Raw genomic sequence first — 18,537 nt, 5'->3', positions numbered from 1 at the left:
TAGGATCTTTTGTACTTTCATATAAATTTTAGGATTATTTGTTCAAGTTCTTTGAAAAATGTCATAGATATTTTATAGGGTTTGCATTAAATCTAGAGATTATTTTCGGTAGTATTGTCCTTTAAACAATATTCTTCCAATCCAAGAGTGCAGGATATCTTTCCATTTCTTTGTATCATCATCAATTTTCTTCATAAGTGTTTCCTAGTTTTCAGAATATAGGTCTTTCACCTCTTTAAATTTATTTCTAGGTATTTTATTTTTTGATGCAGTATTAAGCAGGATTATTTTCTTTCTCTTTCTGATATTTCATTATCCTATAGAAAAGCAACAGATTTTTATATGCTTGTAATCTTATATCCTGCACCAATATCCTGCACCATTTTCTAGGTCTAATAGATTTTTTTTTTTGGTGGAGAATTTAGAGTTTTCTATATATCGTAACATTTCATCAGCAAACAGTGACTATTTTATTTCTTCCCCACCTATTTGCTTGCCTTTTATTTCTTTTACTAGTCTGATGGCTGTGGCTAGATTTCAAACACTATGTTAAATTGAAGTGGTGAGTGTGGTCACTCTCATCTGTTCTCAATTTTAGTGGGAAGAATTTCAGCTTTTTACCACTGAATATGATGTTGGCTGTTGGTTTGTTGTAAATGGCCTTTATAATGTTGAGATGTGTTCCCTCTATACCAACTTGAAAAGATTTTTTAAAAATCATGAATGGATGTTTAATTTTGTCAAAAGGTTTTTCTATATCTATTGAGATGATCATTTAATTTTTATCCTTTCATTTGTTAATGTATCATATTGATTGATTTGCAAATATTGGACCATCCTTATATCACAAGAATAAATACCACTTAATCATGATGTATATTCCTCTTATGAACTGTTACATTTGGTTTTCTAATATTTTGTTGAGTATTTTTGCATCAATATTCATCAGATGTATTGACCTGTTATTTCTTTTATTGTAGTATCTTTGTCTGATTTTGGTATCATGGTAGGTAGCCTCATAGACTGAATTTGGCAGTATTTCATCCTCTTTTTTTTGAATATTTTGTGAGGAATTTATTTAGTATTTTTTTAGAAAATATTTTTTAAATTGAGGTATAGTTGATGTACAATATTATTCAAATTTCGGGTGTACAACATAGTGATTTACAATTTTTAAAGATTTTATTCCATTTATAGTATTATACAATATTGGCTGTATTTCACTGTGCTGTAAAATATATCCTTGTAGCTTATTTATTTTATACATAGTAGTTTGTAACACTTAATCTCCTACCCCTATCTTGACCCTCCCCTCTTCCTTCTCCCCAATGGTAACCACTATCTATTCTCTATATCTATGAGTCTGTTTCTTTTTTGTTATATTCACTTGTTTGTTGTATTTTATTGATTCCACATGTAAGTGATATTATACAGTATTTGACTTTCTCTGTCTGACTTATTTCACTTAGCATAATACCCTGCAATCCATCAATGTTGTTGCAAATCACAAAATTTCATTCTATGTTATGGGTGAGTAGTATTCCACTGTGTGTGTGTGTGTGTGTGTGTGTGTGTGTGTGTGTACAAATATCTCATCTTCTTTATCCAGTCATCTCTTGCTAAACACTTAGGTTGCTTCCTTATCTTGCCTATTGTAAATAATGCTGCTATGAAAGTTAGGTTTCATATCTCTTTATGGATTAGTATTTTCTTCAGATATATACCAAGGAATGGAATTGCTGTGTCACATAGTCGTTCTATTTTTAGTTTTGTGAGAAGCCTCTATATTGTTTTAGACAGTGATGGCACCAATATGCATTCTTACCAACAGTGTAAGAGCATTCTCTTTTATCCACAACCTCTCTAGTATTTATGATCTGTTGACTTTTTTAAGATAACCATTCTGACTGGAGTGAGGTGATAACTCATTGTGTTTTTGATTTGCATTTCTCTGATAATTAGTAATGTTGAGCATGTTTTCATCTTCCTGTTGGCCATCTGAATGTCTTTGGAAAAATGTCTAATTAGGTCTTCTGCCTAAGTTTTAATTGAGTTTTTTTTAACTGTTGAGTTGTATGTACTGTTTATATATTTTGGACATTAACTCTTTATTGGTCATATCATTTATAAAAGTTTTCTCCAATTAAGTAGGTTAGCTTTTCATTTTGTTGATGGTTTCCTTTGCTGTGCAAAACTTTTAAGTTTAATTAGGTTCCATTTACTTAGTTTTGCTTTTATTTCCTTTGTTTTAGGAGACAGGTCTAAAAACAGTGCTAATAATGCTGTGAGTTATGTAAAAAGGTATTGTGTGTATCTTTTCTTCATGGAATTTTAGGGTTTCTGGTTTTACGTTTATGTCTTTAATCCATCTTGAGTTAATTTTTATATATGAAGTTAGAGAATGTTCTGATTTCATTCTTTTACATGTAGCTGTCTAATTCCAGCACCCCTTATTGAATAAGCTGTCTTTTCCCCATTGTATATTTTTGCATCCTTGTCATAGATTAATTGATCATAGGTGTGTGGGTTTATTTCTGGGCTCTCTATTCTGTTCCAGTGATCTACGTGTTATTTTTGTGCCAGTACCATACTGTGTTTGTTTTTTTTTTTTTGAGTGTAGTTTGTTTACAATGTTTTGTTAAATACCATACTGTTTTTATTACTGTAACTTTGTAATATAGTCTGAAGTTAGGGAGTGTGATTCTTCTAGCTCTGTTCTCTCTCAAAATTGTTTTGGCTATTTGGCATATTTGTGTTTTCATATAATTTTAGGATTACCAGTTCAAGTTCTGTGAAAAAAAATGCCCTTGATATATTGATAGAGGTTGCATTGAATTTATAGATTGCCTTGAGTAATATGATCATTTTAACAATATTAATTCTTCCAATCGATGAACATGGCATACCTTTCCATTTGTGTGGTCTTCAATTTCTTTCATCAGTGTCTTATAGTTTTCTGAATACAGGTCTTTTACTTCCTTGGTATTTTATTCCTAGGAATTTTATTCATTTTGATGCAATTTTAAGTGGGGTAGTTTCCTCAATTGATCTTTCTGATAGTTCATTGATAGTGTATAGAAATGCAACTGATTTTTGTATATTAATTTTGTATCCTGCAACTTTACTGAATTCCTTCATGAGCTCTATTAATTTTTGGTGTCATCTTTAGGATTTTCTATGTAGAGTGTCATGATATTGGCAAATGGTGACATTTCAACTTCTTCTTTTCCAACTCGGATTCCTTTTATTTAATTTTCCTGTCTGACTGCTGTGCCTAGGACTTCCAATACTATCTTAAATAAAATTGGCAAGAGTGGGCAACCTTGTCTTGTTCCTGATCTTAGAGGAAATGCTTTCACTTTTTCACCATTAACTATGTTAGCTGTGAATTTGTCATATATGACCTTTATTAGGTTGAAGTATGTTCCCTCTATGCCCACTTTCTGGAGAGTTTTCATCATAAATGAGTGTTCAGTTTTGTCAAAAGTTTTCCTGCATCTATTGAGATAATCATATTGTTTTTATTCAATTTGTTAATGTAGTGTATCACATTGATTGATGTGTTCATATTGAAAAGGCCTTACATCCATGGAATAAATCCCATTAGATCCCATTAGATCATGATCCTGTTGATGTGTTGTTGGATTCAGTTTGCTAGTATTTTGCTGAGGATTTCTGCATGTATATTCATTAGTAATATTGGCCTGTAACTTTCTTTTTTTGTTTGATATCTTTTTTTCTGGTTTGGTATCAGGGTGATGACAGCCTCATAGAATGAGTTCATAAGTGTTTCTTCCTCTGCAAATTTTTGGAATAGTTTGAGAAAGACAGGTATGAACTCTTCTCTAAATGTTTAGTAGAAGTCACCTATGAAGCTACCTGGTTCTGGAATTTTGTTTGTTGGGAGGTTTTTTTTTTTCTAATTACTGATTCAATTCCATTACTGTAGTTGGTGTGTTCTTTTTTTCTATTTCTTCCTGGTTCAGTCTTAGGACATTGTACATTTTCAGGAATTTGTGAATTTTATGGGAATATAATTGTTTGTAGTAGTCTTTATTGTCCTTTGGATTTTTTTCTTTTTAAAATGTTTTATTTTAATTAATTAATTAATTAATTAAATTTTGGCTGCATTAGGTCTTCATTGCTGCACGCTGCTTTCTCTAGTTGTGGAGAGTAGGGGCCACTCCTCGCTGTGGTGCACAGGTCTGTCACTATGGCAGCCTCTCCCATTACAGAGCACAGGCTCCAGGCATGTGGGCTTCAGTAGTTGTGGCACGCAGGCTCAGTAGTTGTGGCTCACGGGCTCCAGAGTACAGGCTAAGTAGTTGTGGCACATGGACTTAGTTGCTCTGTGGCATGTGGGATGTTCCCAGACCAGGGCTCGAACCAGTGTCCCCTGTACTGGCAGGCGGATTCTCAACACTGCACCACCAGAGAAGCCCTTCTTTTTTTAAAATTATTTTACTTTTAATTTTTAATTTTTTTAACATCTTTATTGGAGTATACTTGCTTTACAATAGTGTGTTAGTTTCTGCTTTATAACAAAGAGAATCAGTTATATATATACATATGTTCCTATATCTCTTCCCTCTTCAATCTCCCTCCTTCCCACTCTCCCTATCCCACCCCTCTAGGTGGTCACATAGCACTGAGCTGATATCCCTGTGCTATGCGACAGCTTCCCACTAGCTATCTATTTTACGTTTGGTAATGTATATATGTCCATGCCACTCTCTCACTTTGTCCCAGCTTACCCTTCCCCCTCCCCATATCCACAAGTCCATTTTCTAGAAGGTCTGTGTCTTTATTCCCGTCTTACCCCTAGGCTCTTCATGATCTTTATTTTTCTTTAGATTCCTTATATATGTGTTAGCATACGGTATTTGTTTTTCTCTTTCTGACATACTTCACTCTGCATGACAGACTCTATGTCCATCCACTGCACTACAAATAACTCAATTTTGTTTCTTTTTATGGCTGAGTAAAATTCCATTGTATATATGTGCCACATCTTCTTTATCCATTCATCTGTTGATGGACACTTAGGTTGATTCCATCTCCTGGCTATTGTAAGTAGAGCTGCAATGAACATTGTGGTACATGACTCTATTTAAATTATGGTTTCCTCAGGGTATATGCCCAGTAGTGGGATTGCTGGGTTGTATCGTACTTCTATTTGTAGTTTTTTAAGGAACTTCCATACTGTTCTCCATAGTGGCTGTATCAATTTACATTCCCACCAGCAGTGCAAGAGTGTTCCCTTTTCTCCACACCCTCTCCAACATTTATTGTTTGTAGATTTTTTGATGATATGGCCATTCTGACTGGTGTGAGATGATATCTCATTGTAGTTTTGATTTGCATTTCTCTAATGATTAATAATGTTGAGCATTATTTCATGTGTTTGTTGGCAATCTGTATATCTTCTTTGGAGAAGTGTCTATTTTGGTCTTCTGCCCATTTTTGGATTGGGTTGTTTGTTTTCTTGTTACTGAGCTGCATGAGCTGCTTGTAAATTTTAGAGATTAATCCTTTGTCAGTTGGGTCAAAAATGATCTTGCTGTGATTTATATCGTAGAGTGTTCTGCCTATGTTTTCCTATAAGAGTTTGATAGTGTCTGACCTTACATTTAGATCTTTAACCCTTTTGAGGTTATTTTTGTGTATGGTGTTAGGGAGTGTTCTAATTTCATACTTTTACATGTACCTGTCCAGTTTTCCCAGCACCACTTATTGAAAGTCTATCTTTTCTCCACTGTATGTTCTTGCCTACTTTATCAAAGATAAGGTGAGCATATGTGCATGGGTTTATCTCTGGGCTTTCTATTCTTTTCCATTGATCAATATTTCTGTTTTTGTGCCAGTTCCATACTGTCTTGATTACTGTAGCTTTGTAGTATAGTTTGAAGACAGGGAGCCTAACACCTCCAGCTCCATTTTTCATTCTCAAGTTTCCTTTGGCTATTCGGGGTCTTTTGTGTTTCTGTACAAATAGTGAGATTTTTTTGTTCTAGTTCTGTGAAAAATGCCAGGGGTAGTTTGATAGGGATTGCATTGAATCTGTAGATTGCTTTGCGTAGTAGAGTCATTTTCACAATGTTGATTCTTCCAATCCAAGAACATGGTATATCTCTCCATCTATTTGTATCATCATTAATTCCTTTCATCAGTGTCTTATAGTTTTCTGCATACAGGTCTTTTGTCTCCTTAGGTAGGTTTATTCCTAGATATTGTACTCTTTTTGTTGCAATGGTAAATGGGAGTGTTTTCTTAATTTCAGTTTCAGATTTTTTATTGTTAGTGTATAGGAATGCCAGAGATTTCTGTGCATTAATTTTGTATCCTGCTACTTTACCAAATTCATTGATTAGCTCTAGTAGTTTACTAGTATCATCTTTGGGATTCTCTATGTATAGTATCATGTCATCTGCAAACAGTGACCGATTTACTTCTTTTCCAACTTGGATTCCTTTTATTTCTTTTTCTTCTCTGATTGCTGTGGCTAAAACTTCCAAAACTATGTTGAATAAGAGTGGTGAGAGTGGGCAAACTTGTCTTGTTCTTGATCTTAGTGGAAATGGTTTCAGTTTTTTACCATTGAGGATGATGTTGGCTGTAGGTTTGTCATATATGGCCTTTATTATGTTGAGCAAAGTTCCCTCTATACCTACTTTCTGCAGGGTTTTTATCATAAATGGGTGTTGAATTTTGTTGAAAGCTTTCTCTGCATCTATTGAGATGATCATATGGTTTTTCTCCTTCAATTTGTTAATATGGTGTATCACATTGATTTGCATATATTGAAGAATCCTTGCATTCCTGGAATAAACCCCACTTGATCATAGTGTATAATCCTTTTAATGTGCTGTTGGATTCTGTTTGCTAGTATTTTGTTGAGGATTTTTGCATGTATGTTCACTAGTGGTATTGGCCTGTAGTTTTCTTTCATTGTGACATCTTTTTCTGGTTTAGGTATCAGGGTGATGGTGGCCTCATAGAATGAGATTGGGAGTGTTCCTCTCTCTGGTATATTTTGGAAGATTTTGAGAAAGATAGGTGTTAGCTCTTCTCTAAATGTTTGATAGAATTCGACTGTAAAGCCATCTTGTAGTGGGCTTTTGTTTGTTGGAAGATTTTAAATCACAGTTTCAATTTCAGTGCTTGTGATTGTTCTGTTCATATTTTCTATTTCTTCCTGATTCAGTCTTGGCAGGTTGTGCATTTCTAAGTATTTGTCCATTTCTTCCACATTGTCATTTTATTGGCATATAGTTGCTTGTAGTCATCTCTCATGATCTTTTGTATTTCTGCAGTTTCAGTTGTTATTTCTTGTTTTTCAATTCTAATTCTATTGATTTGAATCCTCTCCCTTTTTTTCCTGATGAGTCTGGATAATGGTTTATCAATTTTGTTTATCTTCACAAAGAACCAGCTTTTAGTTTTATTGATCTTTTCTGTCATTTCCTTCATTTCTTTTTCATTTATTTCTGATCTGATCTTTATGATTCCTTTCTTTCTGCTAATTTTGGGGTTTTTTTGGTTATTCTTTCTCTAATTGCTTTAGGTGCAAGGTTAGGTTGTTTATTCAAGATGTTTCCTCTTTCCTAAGCTAGGATTGTATTGCTATTAACTTCCCTCTTAGAACTGCTTTTGCTGCATCCCATAGGTTTTGGGTCATTGTGGCTCCACTGCCATTTGTTTCTAGGTATTATTTGATTTCCTCTAATTTATTCAGTGATTACTTCATTATTAAGTAGTGTATTGTTTAGCCTCCATGTGTTTGTATTTTTTACAGATATTTTTCTGTAATTGGTATCTAGTCTCATAGCATTGTGGTCATAAAACATACTTGATATAATTTCAATTTTCTTAAATTTACCAAGGCTATATTTTTGACCCAAGATTTTATCTATCCTGGAGAATGTTCCATGGGCACTTGAGAAAAATGTGTATTCTGTTGTTTTTGGATGGAATGTCCTGTAAATATCAATTAAGTCCATCTTGTTTAAAGTATTATTTAAAGCTTGGGTTTCCTTATTTGTTTTCATTTTCGATGATTTGTGCATTGGTGAAAGTGGGGTGTTAAAGTTCCCTACTATGAATGTGTTACTGTTGATTTCCTCTTTTAGGGCTGTTAGTATTTGCCTTATGATTGAGGTGCTCCTATGTTGGGTGCATAAATATTTACAACTGTTATATCTTCTTCTTGGATTGATCCCTTGATCATTATGTAGTGTCCTTCTTTCTTTGTTGTAGTAGTCTTTATTTTAAAGTCTATCTTGTCTTATATGAGAATTGCTACTCCAGCTTTCTTTTGATTTCCATTTGCATGGAATATCTTTTTCCATCCCCTTACTTTCAGTCTGTATGTGTCCCTAGGTCTGAAGTGGGTCTCTTGTAGACAGCATATATATGGGTCTTGTTTTTCTATCCACAGCCAGTCTGTGTCTTTTGGTGGGAGCATTTAATCCATTTACATTTAAGGTAATTATCGATATGTATCTTCCTATTCCCAGTTTCTTAATTGTTTCGGTTTTTTATTGTAGGTCTTTTCCTTCTCTTGTGTTTTTTGCCTAGAGAATTTCCTTTAGCATTTGTTGTAAAACTGGTTTGGTGCTGCTGAACGCTCTCATTTTTTGCTTCTCTGTAAAGGTTTTAATTTCTCCATCAAATCTGAATGAGATCCTTGCTGGGTAGAGTAATCTTTGTTGTAGGTTTTTCTCCTTCATCACTTTTTCTTTTCTGTGGTACATGGGCCTCTCACTGTTGTGGCCTCTCCCATTGTGGAGCACAGGCTCTGGACATGCAGGCTCAGTGGTCATGGCTCACAGGCCCAGCTGCCCCACACCATGTGTGATCTTCCCATACCGGGGCACGAACCCATGTTCCCTGTATCAGCAGGTGGACTCTCAACCACTGAGCCACCAGGGAAGCCCTCGTTCATCACTCTAAATATGTCCTGCCACTCCCTTCTGGCTTGCAGAGTTTCTGCTGAAAGATCAGCTGTTAAACTTATGGGGATTCCCTTGTGTGTTATTTGTTGTTTTTCCCTTGTTGCTTTTAATATGTTTTCTTTGTATTTAATTTTTGATAGTTTGATTAATATGTGTCTTGGCATGTTTCTCCTTGGATTTATCCTGTTTGGGACTCTCTGTGCTTCCTGGACTTGATTAACTATTTCTTTTCCCCTATTAAGGAAGTTTTCAACTATAATCTCTTCAAATATTTTCTTAGTCCCTTTCTTTTTCCATTCTTCTTCTGGGACCCCTATAATTCAAATGTTAGTGCATTTAATGTTGTCCCAGAGGTCTCTGAGTCTGTCCTCAGTTCTTTTCATTCTTTTTTCTTTATTCTGCTCTGCAACAGTTATTTCTACTATTTTATCTTCTGGTTCACTTTTGCGTTCTTCTGCCTCAGTTACTCTGCTATTGATCCCTTTTAAAGTATTTTTAATTTCATTTATTGTGTTGTTATTCATTGCTTGTTTCCTCTTTAATTCTCTAGGTCCTTGTTAAATGTTTCTTGCATTTTTGCTATTTTATTTCCAAGATTTTAGATCATCCTTACTATCATTATTCTGAATTCTTTTTCAGGTAGACGGCCTATTTCCTCTTTATTTGTTAGGTCTGGTGGGTTCTTATCTTGCTCTTTCATCTGCTGTGTGTTTTTCTGTCTTCTCATTTTCCTTATCTTATTGTGTTTGGGGTCTCCTTTTTGCAGGCTTCAGGTTCGTAGTTCCCATTGTTTTTGGTGTCTGTCCTCAGTGGCTAAAGTTGGTTCAGTGGGTTGTGTAGGCTTCCTGGTGAACGGGACTAGTGCCTGTGTTATGGTGGATGAGGCTGGATCTTGTCTTTCTGGTGGGTAGGTCCATGTCTTTTGGTGTGTTTTGGGGTATCTGTGGCCTTATTATGATTTTAGGCAACCTCTCTGCTAATGTGTGCGGTTGTGTTCCTGTCTTGCTAGTTGTTTGGCATAGGGTGCCCAGCACTGTAGCTTGCTTGTCATTGAGGAGGCTGTGTGTTGGTGTTGAGATGGAGAACTCTGGGAGATTTTCACCATTTGATATTACATGGAGCTTGTAGGTCTCTGTGGACCAGTTTCCTGAAGTTGGCTCTCCCACCTCAGAAGCACAGCACTGACTCCTGGCTGCAGTACCAAGAGTCTTTCATCCACACGCCTCAGAATAAAAGGGAGAAAATGTAGAAAGACAGAAAGAGGATAAAATAAAATAAAATAAAATAAAGTAAGATAAAATAAAGTAAAATTATTAAAATAAAAAATAATTATTAAGGAAAAAAAAATTTAAGAACAAACAGAGAAACAAAATGGACGGATAGAACCCTAGAACAAATTGTGAAAGCAAAGCTATAAACATGAAATCTCACACGGAAGCATACATATACACACTCACAATAAGAGGAAAAGGGGAAAAATAATATATCTTGCTCTCAAAGTCCACCTCCTCAATTTGGGATTATTTGTTGTCTATTCAGGTTTTCCACCAAAGCAGGGTACATCGAGTTGATTGTGGAGATTTCTTCTGCTTCTCCTCTGGCTGCTGGGAGAAATTTCCCTTTCTCTTCTTTGTTTGCACAGCTCCCAGGGTTCAGCTTTGGATTTGGTCCTAGGTTGCCGGAGGGCGTCTGTTCTTCACTCAGACATGACGGGGTTAAAGGAGCAGCTGATTCGGGGACTCTGGCTCACTCAGGCCGGGGGGAGGGAGGGGTACGGATGTGGGGCAAGCCTGCAGCAGCAGAGGCCAGCATGACTTTGCACCAGCCTTATGCATGCCGTGCATTCTCCCGGGGAAGTTGTCCCTGGATCCTGGGACCCTGGTAGTGGTGGGCTGCACAGGCTCCCCGGAGGGGAGGTGTGGATAGTGACCTGTTCTTTCACACAGGGTTTTTGGTGGTGGCAGCAGTGGCCTTAGCGTTTCATGCCCATCTCTGTGGTCCACGCTGATAGCCATGACTTGTGCCCATCTCTGGATCTACTTTAAGCAGTGCTCTTAATCCCCTCTCCTCGTGCACAAGGAGACAAAGAGGGAAGAAAAAGTCTCTTGCCTCCTCGGCAGGTCTAGACTTTTTCCCAGACTCTCTCCTGGCTAGCTGAGGTGCACTAACCCCTTCAGGCTGTGGCACTGCCAGTCCTCTCCCTGCAATCTGACCAAGCCTGAGCTTCAGCTCCCAGCCCCCACCCATCCCGGCAGGTGAGCAGACAAACCTCTCAGGCTGGTGAGTGCTGGTTGGCACCGATCCTCTGTGTGGGAATCTCTCCACTTTGCCCTCCTCACCCCTGTTGCTTCAGCCTCCTCCATGGCTCTGAAGCTTCCCCCCTCCACCACCTGCAGTCTCCACCTGCAAAGGGGTTTCTACTGTGTGGAAATCTTTCCTCCTTCACATCTCCCTCCCACTGGTGCAGGTCCCATTCCTATTCTTTTGTCTCTGTTTATTCTTTTCTCTTTTTCCCTACCCAGGTACGTGGGGGAGTTTCTTGCCTTTTGGGAGGTCTGAGTTCTTCTGCCAGCATTCAGTGGGTGTTCTGTAGGAGCAGTTCCACGTGTGGATGTATTTCTTATGTATCTGTGGGGAGGAAGGTGATCTCCGTGGCTTACTCTTCCACCATCTTCTCCTGTCTCCCTTCTAGTGTACTTTTCATTTCAGTTATATTCTTTAATTCTGTTTGGTTCTTCTTCATATTTTCTAATTCTTAGTTATAAACTTCTAATTTCTTGCTCTGTGCATCCATTCTCCTCCCAAGTTATTTGATCATCTTTACAATTATTGCTCTGGACTTTTTCTTGGGTAATTGCCTATCTCCACCTCACTTAGTTCTTCTTCTGGGATTTATCTTCTTCCTTCATCTGAAACACATTCCTCTGTTGCCCATTATGTCAAAATTGCTACTTGTATTTTTCTGTATGTGGTAGGTTGTTTACATTTCTTGACCTTGAATAAGTGGCCCTCTGTAGGAGAGATCATACGTCTCTCAGCAGTGAACCCACCTTTTGTCAGCCAAGGGCCAGAGGCCAGATTCTCCTAAGGTAGTGTCTGGCCTGCATTTGTGAACACACTCTGTAGGCTGATAAGGTATAGTTTTTTAAAAAAAAATATATTGAAGTATAGTTGATTTGCAATGTTGTGTTAATTTCTGCTGTACAGTAAAGTGGTTCAGTTATACATATATAAACATTCTTTTTTATATTCTTTTCCATTATGCTTTATCATAGGATATTGCATATAGTTCCTTGTGCTGTAGTGTAGGACTTTGCTATTTATCCATTCTATATATAATACTTTGTACCTCCGCACCCCAAACTCCCAATCCATCCCTCACCTATCCCCCTCCCCCTTGGCAACCACAAGTCTGTGTTCTATGTCTGTGAGTCTGTTTCTGTTTTGTAGATAAGTTCATTTGTGTCATATTTTAGATTCCACTTATAAGTGATGTCATATGGTATTTGTCTTTCTCTTTGTGACTTCACTTAGTATGATAATCTCTAGGTCCATTCATGTTGTTGCAAATGGCATTATTTCATTCTTTTTTATGGTTGAGTAGTATTCCATTGTGTATATATATCACATCTACTTTATCCATCCATCTGTTGATGGACATTTCCTTTGCTTCCATATCTTGGCTATTGTAAATAATGCTGTTATGAACATTGGGGTACATGAATCTTTTTGAATTGGAGTTTTCTCCAACATATATTATTTGTAGACAATTTAATGATGGCCATTCTGACTGGTGTGTGGTGACACCTCATTGAAGTTTTGATTTGCATTTATCTAATAATTAGTGATGTTGAGCATCTTTTCCTATGCCCATTGGCCATTCCTTTGGAGAAATGTCTATTTAGGTCTTCTGTCTATTTTTTGATTGGGTTATTTTTTTTTTGTAATTGAGTTATATGAGATGTTTGTATATTTTGGAAATTAATCTTTTGTTGGTTGCATTATTTGCAAATATTTTCTCCTAATCCATAGGTAGTCTTTTCATTTTGTTTATGGTTTTGTTTGCTGTTCAAAAGCTTATAAGTTTGATTCAGTCCCATTTGTTTATTTTTTAAAAAATTTCTATTGCCGTCAGAGACTGACCTAAGGAAACATTGGTATGATTTATGTCAGATAATTGTTTGCCTATGTTCTCTTCTAGGAGTTTTATGATGTCATGTCTTATATTTAAGTCTTTACATCATTTTGAGTTTATTTTTATGTATGATGTGAGGGTATGTTCTAAGTTCATTGATTTACACATGGCTGTCCAACTTTCCCAACACCACTTGCTGAAGAGACTCTCTTTTTTTCCATGGTTGCCTCCTTTGTCAAAGAGACTATAGATTTCTTGCTTCTGGTATCTAACTCCTTGTGGGTGAGGCTGGAATAGAATCTTGTGCAGGCTTCCTGGTGAGAGGGGCCAGTGTCTGCCTTCTGGTATGTGGAGCTGGGTCTTGGTCCTCTGGTCGGGAGGGTCATATGTTTTGGGCCTGTCTAGAAGAGGCTGTGGGCTCAAGAAGTCCTTGGGTATCCTGTCTGCTGTTGGGTAGGACTGTGTCCCCACCCAGTTTGCTGTTTGACTGAGGCGTCCCAACACTGGAACCTACAGGCTGTTGGGTGTGGCCAGGCCTTTGTGTCTAAATGTCAGCCTCAGCAGATGACTGCTCCCTACTATATCTGCCACCAGCATCTATGTCCCCAGGGTAGGTCACAGCTCCACCCTCTGCCTCCCCAGGAGACCCTCCAAGACCAGCAGTTGTGTCTGTTCAGGCTCCTTTCAAATTACTACTTTTGCCCTTGATCTCATCAGCATGATATTTTGTGTGCACCCTTTAATAGTGAACTCTATTTCCCCCAATCCTGTGGAGCTTCTTCAATCCAGTCCTGCTGGCCTTCTAAACCAAATGCTCTGGGGGCTTCTCTTTCTGGTGCTGAACCGCTGGGCTGGCAGGCCTGATGTGGGGCTCAGAGAACTTTCACTTCTATGGATTAACCTCTGTATATAATTATTCTTCTGTTTGTGGGTCACCCACTATGGAAGTATGGGATTTGATTATATTGTGAGTCCACCCCTCCTATCTGTCTCATTATTTCATCTATATGTCTTTAGCTGTAAAGGATCTGTTCTTGTAGTTTCAGTCTTTTTCAATGTTTGTTGCTCTGCAGATTGTTGTGATTTTTTTTGTGTTTGGGGGAGGAACAGAGGTTAGGGTCCTTCTACTCTGTCATCTTGGCTGTCTCCCTCTTGTTTCTTTTTAAAGCCCCCAATTCTTTTTTTTTTCTTTTTTGTGGTACGTGGGCCACACACTGTTGTGGCCTCTCCCGTTGCAGAGCACAGGCTCTGGACACACAAGCTCAGCGGCCACGGCTCACAGGCCCAGCCGCTCCGCGGCATGTGGGATCTTCCCAGACTGGGGCACGAGCCCATGTCCCCTGCATCGGCAGGTGGACTCTCAACCACTGCGCCACCAGGGAAGCCCCCAAAATTCTTGAATGTCATATTATTTCAGTTTGAGTAGCATACTCTACATTTTGTATTAAACTGTGGCGTATACTGAAAAAGGAAATAAGAACACCCTGCTGAACAGCTTAGTCTAAGATAATATTTCCTTTACAAGATTTGGAGACATTTTGGGGTTTAAATGGGGAAAGGAGGACTTATAAAAGCTTAGTTGTGATACAATTAATTTATCAAAATGTTAAAATTTTCTAAAATAAAGGCTTAATTGTACATACAAGAAAAAATTAAACAAGTATCAAAAACTCACAGAAGCAAAGAACTTCAAAATAGTTCCTCTGTTTTTTTCTCTTTAAAAATATTATTCTTGGGCTTCCCTGGTGGCGCAGTGGTTGAGAGTCCGCCTGCCGATGCAGGGGACACGGGTTCGTGCCCCGCTCGGGGAGGATCCCACGTGCTGCGGAGTGGCTGGGCCCGTGAGCCATGGCCGCTGAGTCTATGCGTCCAGAGCCTGTGCTCCGCAGCGGGAGAGGCCACAGCAGTTAGAGGCCCGCGTACCGCAAAAAAAAAAAAAAAAAAAAAAAAAAAAAATATTATTCTTGAAATGCATCAGGCAATTCACTTTTATTGTAAATATTGCTCTTAAGTTGGATTTATAGTTTTATAAACTTAACCATCTATTAGGGGTAATTTAAGCTTGCTTGACTAGTAAACATATGTTAAATATATTTGTATGTCTGCTTTATATTTAATGCTGACAACTCTGAAGACATTCCTGTGTTTATTTTACTCACAATTTTTAAAAGTAGCTTTATTTATCAAAGATTGTCCCTGATCCAGTAAACATGAGAATTGGATTTGTTTCAATAATTCTGAGTGTTTTAAGAATTCATAACTTATAAAAGTGTTTGTTTTTGAAGCTAATTGAATACAACTCCATTAAATGATTTTAACAAATTTATTTGGTAATATCATCCAGAGGTAGAAAATTGCCACATATACATAACATACATGAATACATACATACATATATAAGTATATATAAACATACAGACTGGGAGGAGACCTTCAGATGGTAGCGGAGTAAGATGTGGAGATCACCTTCCTCCCTGAAAATATACCAGAAGTACATCTAAATGTAGAACAACTCCTACAGAACACCTACTGAATGTTGGCAGAAGACCTCAGACTTCTCAAAAGGCAAGAAACTACCCACGTACCTGGGGGCAAAAGAAAAGAGAAAAAACAGAGACAAAAGAATAGGGATGGGACCTGCACTTCTGGGAAGGAGCTGTGAAGTAGGAAACGTTTCCACACACTAGGAAGGCCCTTCACTGGTGGAGATGGGGTGGTGGGAGGGAAGTTTCAGAGCCACAGAGGAAAGCACAACAATGGGGTGCAGCGGGCAAACCAGAGAGATTCCTGCACAGAGGATCGCTGCCAACCAGTACTTACCAGCCTGAGAAGTTTGTCTGCTCACCCACCGGGAAGTGGGGACTGGGAGCTGAGGCTCTGGCTTCGGAGTTCAGATTCCAGGGAGAGGACTAGGCTTGGCTGCATGAACACAGCCTGAAGGGGGCTAGTATGCCACAGCTAGCCAGGAAGGAGTCCAGGAAAAAGTCTGGAACTACCTAAGAGGCAAGAGACCATTGGTTCAGGGTGCATGAGAAAGGGAATTCAGAGCACCACCTAAACGAGCCCCAGAGACGAGCATGAGTCTCAGCTATCAGTGTGGACAACAGAGGCGGGAATGAAATGCTAAGGCTGCTGTTGCAGCCACAAAGAAACCTATGTGCAAGCACAGGTCACTACCCACACCTCTCCTCCCAGGAGACTGTGCAGCCCACCACTGCCAGGGTCCCGTGATCCAGGGACAACTTCCCCGGGAGAACACACAGCATGCCTCAGGCGGTTGCAACATCACTCTTGCCTCTGCCGCCACCGGCTCGCCCGAATTCATGCCCCTCTGTCCCCATGGCCTGAGTGAGCCAGAGCCCCACAATCAGCTGCTACTTTAACCCTGTCCTGTCTGAGTGAAGAACAGATGCCCTCAGGTGAACTAAACACAGAGGTAGGACCAAATCCAAAGCTTAACCCCAGGAGTTGTGCGAACAAAAAGAGAAAGGGATATTTCCCCCAGCAGCCTCAGGAGCAACGGATTAAATCTCCACAATGAACTTGATGTACCCTGCATCTCTGGAATACCTGAATAAAAAATGAATCATCCCAAAATTGAGATGGTGGACTTTGTGTGATTATGTCTGTAAGGCTTTACTTGAACCATTTGTCCTAAGGTTCTCTCTGTTGGTTTTTTTAAAATTTATTAATTTTTCTTAGTATAGTTTTTAACACTTCTTATCTTTGGTGGATTTGATACTTAGTTAAGTTGCTCTCGTCTTTCTTTCTTTTATTTCATTATTTTTAATTTTTAATAATTAAAAAAATTTTTATTTTAATAACTTCGTTTACCTTCCTTCCTTCCTTCCTTCTTTCCTTCCTTCCTTTCTTCCTTCCTTCCTTTCTTCCTTTCTCTCTCTCTCTCTTTCTTTCTTTCTTTCTTTTTCTCACTTTTCTTCTGAGCCATGTGGCTGAAAGTGTCTTGGTGGTCAAGCTGTGTGTCAGCCTGTGCCTCTGAGATGGGACAGCTGATTTCAGGACATTGTTCCACCAGAGACCTCCTGGCTCTGTGTAATATCAAGTGGCAAAAGTTCTCCCAGAGAGCTCCATCTCAACGCTAAGACCCAGCTCCACTGAACGATCAACAATCTACAGTGCAGGATACCCTATGAAAACAACTAGCAAGATAGGAACAGAAAACCACCCATTAGGAAAGAGGCTGCCTAAAATCATAATAAGATCACTGACACCCCAAAACACACCACCAGATGCAGTCCTGCCCACCAGAATGGCAAGATCCAGCCTCATCCACCAGAACACAGCCACCAGTGCCCTAGACCAAGAGGCATACACAACCCACTGAACCAAACTTAGACACTGGGAGCAGACGCCACAAACAATGGGAACAAAAACCCAGCAGCCTGCTAAAAGGAGACACCAAACACAGTAACTTAAGCAAAATGAGAAGAGAGAGAAACACACAGCTTATGAAGAAGAAAGGAAAAAACCCACTAGACCAAACAAATGAAGAGGAAAAAGGCAGTCTACCTGAAAAAGAATTCAGAGTAATGATAGTAAAGATGATCCAAAATCTCGGAAGTAGAATGGAGAAAATAGAAGAAACATTTAACAAGCACCTAGAAGAACTAAAGGGCAAACAAATAATGATGAAAAACACAATAAACGAAATTAAAAATTCTCTAGAAGGAATCAATAGCCAAATAACTAAGGCAGAAGAACAGATAAGTGATGTGGAAGATAAAATAGTGGAAATAACTACTGCAGAGCAGAATAAAGAAAAAGAATGAAATGAATTGAGGACAGCCTCAGAGAGCTCTGGGACAACATTAAATGTAACAACATTCAAATTATAGGGGTCCCAAAAGAAGAAGAGAAAAAGAAAGGGACTGAGAAAATATTTGAAGAGATTATAGTTGAAAATTTCCTTAATATGGGAAAGGAAATAGTTAATCAAGTCCAGGAAGCACAGAGAGTCCCAAACAGGATAAATCCAAGGAGAAACACGATAAGATACATATTAATCAAAGTGTCAAAAATTAAATACAATGAAGAAATAGTAAAAGCAGCAAGGGAAAAACAACAAGTAACACATAAGGGAATCCCCATAAGGTTAACAGCTGATTTTTCAGCAGACATACTGCAAGCCAGAAAGGAGTGGCAGGACATATTTAAAATGGTGAAATGGAAAAACCTACAACCAAGATTACTCTACCCAGCAAGGATTTCATTCAGATTAGAAAGGGAAATTAAAACCTTTACAGACAAGCAACAGCTAAGAGAATTCAGCATCACCAAACCAGCTTTACAACAAATGCTAAAAGGAACTTTTCTAGGCAAGAAACACAAGAGAAGGAAAAGACCTATGAATCCAAACTCAAAACAATTAACAAAATGGTAATAGGAACATACATATCAATAAGTATCTTAAATGTAAATGAATTAAAT

This window comes from Kogia breviceps, chromosome 3, assembly GCF_026419965.1.
Source record: "Kogia breviceps isolate mKogBre1 chromosome 3, mKogBre1 haplotype 1, whole genome shotgun sequence".
In the NCBI taxonomy this organism is placed as follows: Eukaryota; Metazoa; Chordata; class Mammalia; order Artiodactyla; family Physeteridae; genus Kogia; species Kogia breviceps.
This window is presented reverse-complemented; position numbering follows the sequence as displayed.